Source organism: Zootoca vivipara, chromosome 12, assembly GCF_963506605.1.
Source record: "Zootoca vivipara chromosome 12, rZooViv1.1, whole genome shotgun sequence".
In the NCBI taxonomy this organism is placed as follows: Eukaryota; Metazoa; Chordata; class Lepidosauria; order Squamata; family Lacertidae; genus Zootoca; species Zootoca vivipara.
Genome location: NC_083287.1, coordinates 49,866,227 through 49,873,644, shown reverse-complemented (window position 1 = coordinate 49,873,644; position 7,418 = coordinate 49,866,227).

Sequence of the window (7,418 nt, the reverse complement as noted above, 5' to 3'; positions counted from 1 at the left end):
GCTGGCAGCATCGGCGGCTACCCTGCTTGGCTGGAGAGGACGGGAGGGTCGGGCAGGCGAGAGGGGGTGACAGGGCGGGCGAGGGCGAGGCAAGGCACGGCCGCAGACACGATGGCTCCAAGGCGTTGCTGCATATCAGCATAATATTTCAACCATGTTGTGGGTTCAAGCCCCACCTTAGGAAAAAATTCCTGCATTGCAGGGGGTTGGACTAGATGACCGTTGTCGTCCCTTCTGACTACAATTCTATGATTCTATTGATATATAGCCATAGCATATGCATCATTCTGCTTTCTTGAATTGTCCTACTCCTAGGCATAGCAGCCAACTCCTAGAGGCCTAGGTGCATCTCCCCCCCCCCCGAATTACTGGTAAATACAGTGGTACCTCGGGTTACGAACGCGATCCGTTCCGGGTCGCAGTTCGTAACCCGAAAAGTTCGTAACCCGAAAAGGGCCCGAACCGCCGCTTTGCGCATGCGCAAAGCGCTATTTCCGCTATTTTTGCGCTTTGCGCATGCGCAAAGGCGTGCGGCACTTCTGCGCACGCGTGCACGGCGAAAATACTTCCGGGTTTGTGAAGTTCGTAACCCGAGGTGTTCGCAACCCGAGGTACGACTGTACTGTATTTTAAAGAGTCACCCCCCATGTTGATGGGCTTTCTATGTGGGGCTTTTCTGCCCCCCCCCCCCGTATTAAGGATGGAAGAGGGAAGGAAGGAAGAAATAGAGAGAGGGATAACTCATATTTGTGGGTGCCTCTGGGTGATGCTGTGATGCTGGAACTCTGCAGTAAGAGGACGGGAGGGTCGGGCAGGCAAGAGGGGGTGGCAGGGCGGACGAGGGCGAGGGAAGGCACGGCCGCAGTCACAACAGCTCCGAGGTGTTGCTGCATATCAGCATAATATTTCAACCATGTCGTGGGTTCAAGCCCCACCTTGGGAAAAAGATCCTGCATTGCAGGGGGTTGGACTAGATGACCTCTGTGGTCCCTTCCGACTACAATTCCATGATTCTATTGATATATTACCATAGCATATGCATCAATCTGCTTTCTTGAATTGTCCTAGGCATAGCAGCCAACTCCTAGAGGCCTAGGTGCCCCCCCCCAATTACTGGTAAATACTGTATTTTAAAGAGTCACCCCCCCATGTTGATGGGCTTTCTATGTGGGGCTTATCTGCCCCCCCCTGTATTTTATTAAGGACGGAAGAGGGAGGGAAGGAAGGAAGAAATAGAGAGAGGGATAACTCACATTTGTGGGTGCCTCTGGGTGACGCTGTGATGCTGGAACTCTGCAGCAAGAGGAAGATACTGGTACGCCTGTACAGGAGCCTTGCAAGCAGCTTTCTCTCTGCTTGATTTACAGCAGGCACGTCCAACAGGTAGACTGTGATCTACCAGTAGATCACTGGATGTCTGTGGTAGATCACTGCTAGATCACTGGCACCCCTAAAAAAAGCTCACCCAAAATTTTCCTCCTCCCTAAAAAAAGCTGAACTATGACCTGAAGCCCTAAACAAAAATGGGCCTCCCTTCCTCCTAAAAGAAGCTCAACAAGTTTGACCTAAACTCAAAAAACCAGGGCTTCCCTTCCTTAAAAAAACTCAACAGCTTTGACCTGAACCCCCCAAAAGGGGGTAGATCACTCCCAGTTTTTAACTCTGTGAGTATATCAGAGTCTCTTGGGAGGTGGCCACCCCTGATTTACAGTATACAGATGCAGGAGGAGGGGCAGACTGGAACACCTCTGCTTTTTATAAACATCACTGTGTCTATCAAAAGCTACACCCCCCCTTTTCTTATTCATTTCCTTTTAGCCTTGCAGAGCCACCTTAGTCAATGCACCCTCATTAAATCGCCAATAGAACTCTTAATGCGATCCCTGAATGCTCATTAACAACTACCACTGAAGAACAATAGGGTGAATTGGTCAGCTATCAAACCTTGCCTGAAGGGATTTTCTGCTCCATTGTCTTAACTGCTTAAGTACCGGTAGCCACTTTGCTTTATTTATTTGATGTGTTTTTGTTACAGCTGTGTTCCCGCCCCCCCCCCAGCAAGTGGAGAGCTGCTCTCGCTAAAGCAAAGCCCTTTCCACTTCAGTTTTTGGAGGGGAAAAGTGCTGGTTATGGTCTGTAAAATACAATAATTTTTTGCTTCTAGGGGGGGGCAGCTGCCCCCTCCTGCCCCCCCTGCCTACGCCCATGGTTCTTTTGAAACAATGATTGTTCTACAACTGCTAATTTTGCCCTCCCCAGGTGGGAAAGCACCTAGACGCAGCAGTCTGGAGACTATCACGGCAGTGCACTGCAACGCAGCATGCTGTGTTGGACCTAAACAGGAGAACAAGAAGACCTACATACATCTTCCTCGACTCCTTTGACCTAATCCATCCAAGTGGACCCTCAATGTATTTTTAGGCAAAACCTTGAACCATTGTTCTGCACATCCTTGCAACTTAAGCGAACACCAGGTATCCCATTAATTATGGCAGCAGGCTGCTATTAGGAAATGGCACCGCTAAAACTATGCGTAGGTGGCGTTGATTAGACAGACTTGAATCAAGGGAAGGTACATTTCCCTCCGTCCCCGCTGATTGCAACTCTTTTGCAGCGTGGAGAGGGAAGCTTTTCCTGTGCACTTATGGGAGGAGCCCATTCAAAAATAACATGGCAAAAGATTGCTGCTTGTCTCCCCAGCAGAGTCAAAGCCCCTACAGAGCACTTTCTCATACAGTATATAATATTTTGTGTGTGCCCTCTCTCTCTCATGTACAGTCATTGCTAGGCAACACACATTGCCACAGGAAGAATGATCAGACCAGGCAACTTGTTTAAATACAGCTGAACAGCTGATGGTTCTATCTGCTATGTGGTGGCTAAATGGAATCGACAAGTTCTGAAGCGGTATGCTGCTAAACGCAAGTTGTGCGGGAAGGGGCAAGAGGGAGGAGATGGGGAAAGAGCTTTTGTGATTGGATCCTGCTTGAGGATTGCTTACAGGCATCTGGGTGGCCACTGTGAGAACAGGATGCTGGACTAGGTTGGCCTGATCCAGCAGGTTCTTCTTATGTTCTTAAGGGAGTGTCCATGCCTCGCTTGCGGGTCTCCTGGGGGCATCTGGTTGGGTTGGCCACTGCAGGGAAACAGGAAGCTATCCTAGATAGGATAGGATTCATCCTGATCCATGAAGGTTCTTCTTAGGCTCTTAGCTACTGAGAGCTGGTGTGGTGTAATGGCAGACACTGACCTGTCAATCAGGAAGTTCCCCTAATTTGAATCTCACATCAGCCGTGAACTCACTTAGTGACCTTGGACAGCCTAGTCTCTCAGTCTAATCTGAAAAATGGGAAACAATAATACTGTCTTATGGTGCTATTGCGAAGATTGAAACTTGAGAATTGGTGTGAAGCACACTCAACACTTGAAAGTGCCATACTATTATTGGGAGTGCAAGTGGGACCCTGCAATGAAATGGGGTGTGTATGCGTGTGGCTGTGGGGGAAACTTCAAACATCTCTCTTGTCGGGCACAGGGCTGCCCAGAGTGTGTGAATGGTCAGACAAGTAGCTGGTTCCAACTCCCATCTGCAAGAACAGGGGATCTTTCTGCCTGCCTTGCAAGGTTCTTGGATTCTAGGCACCGGTGCAAAGACTTTCTCTGCCTCCCCTCCAGCTCTAGCAGCAACAAACAGACAACACGGTAATGTTAGCAAAACAATGAAAAGGTAAACCACCGTGAAGTGCAAATATATAAATGTATATGCACCAACAACCTTCACATATACAAGGAGTTTCAAAAATGTGTACAAAATCTCATGCTTGAGGTTTTAAAAGTCCAGTATAAAGTGCAATAATCAAGTCCGATAGTAAAGTGCTATGATGTATCATGAGTTCTTATCTTTCCCCATGCGTTCTTATCTCATCCGACGGGTGGCCAGCTTCTTTCCCGTTTCACAGGAATGGTTTCCTCAGGGGACGGACTCCTTCTTAAGTAATAAATTTGTATAAATTTATTTGATGCACCATACATACTTATACATTTCTTTAAAACATTGTACAGAAATGTTTAAAATACTCACCAAAGGTTCATGTGCGAAAACTTAACAAGACTACCGAAGCTCACAATCATCAAAGATTGATGAAAATGTATAAGTATGTATACATTCCTGTGAAACGGGAAAGAAGCTGGCCATCCGTCGGATGAGATAAGAACTCATGATACATCATAGCACTTTACTATCGGACTTGATTATTGCACTTTATACTGGACTTTTAAGACCTCAAGCATGAGATTTTGTACACATTTTTGAAACTCCTTGTATATGTGAAGGTTGTTGGTGCATATACATTTATATATTTGCACTTCACGGTGGTTTACCTTTTCATTGTTTTGTCCCCTCCAGCTCTGGCCCCATGCTGACCTTCTGGAGTGAGACAGCAAGGAGGAAAGGACCTGTTGGACGACTTCTGGCACCTAACTAGGCCACGAGGAGGACGATGGATAGATATACTGTACAGGTAATTCCCCCTTTGTTTTAGGCCTAAGGTGTGAGGATTTTACTTCGTGGTGACAAGTCTCTTTCCCAACAGGCACGCTTCATCAGTTTCGGGGAAGAAATAATAACACCATCATGAAGGCACGAGGTGCAACAAGTTGTGTATGTAAAAAACACTCCCAAATTGAGCTTGACCACTGTCTCTGTATGCAGCTGCCTGCAAGGTGTCTGACGAGGCTCCAAGCAGACACGACCAAGTACTGGGGTACATGAGTGCTGTTGTGCTCAGGTCCTGCCCTCAAGCTTCCTATTGAGGCATCTGGGAATTTTTCCACGGTGGAAAAAATGCTGGACGAGGTAGGCCGTTGGTTCTGATCCAGCAAAGCTCTCCTTTAAGGCAGAGCAAAAGAATGGTCTGGCTTAGGACAAATTCCCTCTGTGGGTGCTTCCAGACAATGTGCTTGTCAAGCAATCGTCCTAATTTCTTTGCAAGGAGATGAGATGACATTGGCTATTCACTCTGATTTTGCCCCATACACTTTCCCCATCACTTTCCTTATGGCAAAAAAAATCTGCCACTATGCGATTGAATCCCAGTGGAAAATAGCATCAGTCTGGTAGCGCCCTATAGGCTCTAAATGAAAGCACCAGGGGTGGAAACTAGGCCCTGGCTATCAGCATTATGCCTGGACTCCAGGGTAATAGTGGTAGTGCAGAGAACAACAGAGGAAGTGTCCCTCAGTAGGTGAAACAAAAGAGATGGTGCTACAATAATCAGAGAATTCATTCACCCTTGTATTCCATTGCACAACCCCCAGCAAAAGGGGGCCATAGTCTCAGTGGAAGACTCCAACTCTCACTGCTAAAATAGGCAAAGGACTCCCACAGGAATTCTAAAAAATACCAACATGGAACTAATTGTGTGAATTGGTTTTTTTTAACATAACAAAGACACACACTGCCACTTACAGTCAAGCCTCTGGGTATTCCCATCTGAACAGGATCGTTGCAGAAATGTGGGGTACTGCACCTGTCACAGAATTTGATAGACGGAGAGTTTCAAGATTCCCTTTCGAGAAATAAAAAAGCTCTAACACAACTATACATGCCAGTTCTCATAGAATCATAGAGTTGGAAGAGACCACAAGGGCCATCCAGTCCAACCCCCTGCCAAGCAGGAAACACCATCAAAGCATTCCTGACAGATGGCTGTCAAGCCTCCGCTTAAAGACCTCCAAAGAAGGAGACTCCACCACACTCCTTGGTAGCAAATTCCACTGTCAAACAGCTCTTACTGTCAGGAAGTTCTTCCTAATGTTTAGGTGGAATCTTCTTTCTTGTATTTGAATCCATTGCTCTGTTCCCAAGTTTATGTCTACGGAAACTAGTTTTAAAACATGCAATGAGCCTCTTGTGCAAGAGCAGAAAGCAGAACATGCTTTTTAGCAGTGCTCAGGGTGGCTGCCCAGCACTTTTCCTTGGCTTCCAAAGCAAGTATAAACACTAAGGCCCAGCAAGCTGTGTCACAGTATACGCAGAACCAAGAGACATGGACAGTGATGGAGCTGTTGCAGGAGCTGTGCCATGTTTGTTTCCCTGCCTGAGAATGTGAGAAACTATACCTACAGCAAGTTCAAACTGGTTGCCTTGCTGGAAGAGAAGATACAGCAACTCAAGGTCCACCTATCCACACTTCAAGCTATCAGGCAAGATGAGGGATTTCTCCATAGAGCAGAGCAAGTTGAAATATCCGAGATACTCCCTGGAAAGTGAAGTTATCTCACATGTTCTGCTGCTGCGTGCTGTATTTCTGTCCATGCCAGGATTTTTCTATTGCTTTTATTTTATTTTATTGGCATTATATTGTATCCATTTCTGAGTGTTTATCAGCACAAACCATATAAACTGTGGAATAATTCAGCCTACAAAGCCATTTTCCCCAGGTCACATATGACACCCGTGAGTAGGGTAGGAAAAGGCACAGCTCCCTGCCAAAGCAGGGTTTGGGGGGATGTGCAAAGTTGTTTTCCATTGCCCACACTGTTTGATTTCAAACTCTGCTTGCAGGCAAATGAAAATGCTTCATCTGATGTCATTGTGACATCAAATGACTGGCCCATGGGGAGTTGAGGAAGGACAAGATCCAGCCTACTAGCCAGTTCCAGCTTCCCATCCCTTTTTTAAGTGACATCTCAGAAGTAAATCCCATTGAGTTCAATGAGGCTCACTTTCAGGTTAATTGGGCAAAGGATTGCAGCCTCAATGTCATATTCTCAGCTGCCCCGAGTATTTTCTTTCATATGTAAAGGCAGGATATGAATACTTTAATAAATACTGTAAATGCCCTCAGCCACCTGATTCCTGATCTGTCTCCACCCAGTCTCCTTGATACCCGATGCCCAGAACTGCCTCCCAGAATGACGATGCAGTGCTAACGCTTCCCCACACCCTTCACAATTCTCCCCCAAACCCCAACAGTTCCAATCAATGACCACAGCAAATTTAAAAACAAACAAAACAGTTGCTATCTTTCAGAATGCATTTCTCATCAGCTGGGGAACTAGAGCTTGGTATCAAAATATTTTGCTGCGTGAGACAGTGGCATTACTTTCACGCAGTTGGCGTTCCATTATGTTTTTGTGGAGATGCAGTGACTAAGGAACCAGGAGGCATTTGTATAACCCTGCACCGCTCAGCTGCTCTGTGAAATTCATGCGAGGGCAACGAGAGAATGTGGCACAAACCAAGTGGTAAACAAGGCACAGTGCAGGGGAGAAGCTATTCACAGGAGCAATGGGGGCACATCTCTTCTCACGCTATCACATACTGGCTGTGCAATGTACTCTTGTAAGTGCTCTGAATCGTTTTAGGCTTTTTTCTTCTGCTGCTCTCATGTGGACCAAAGGATGCTACCGGAACA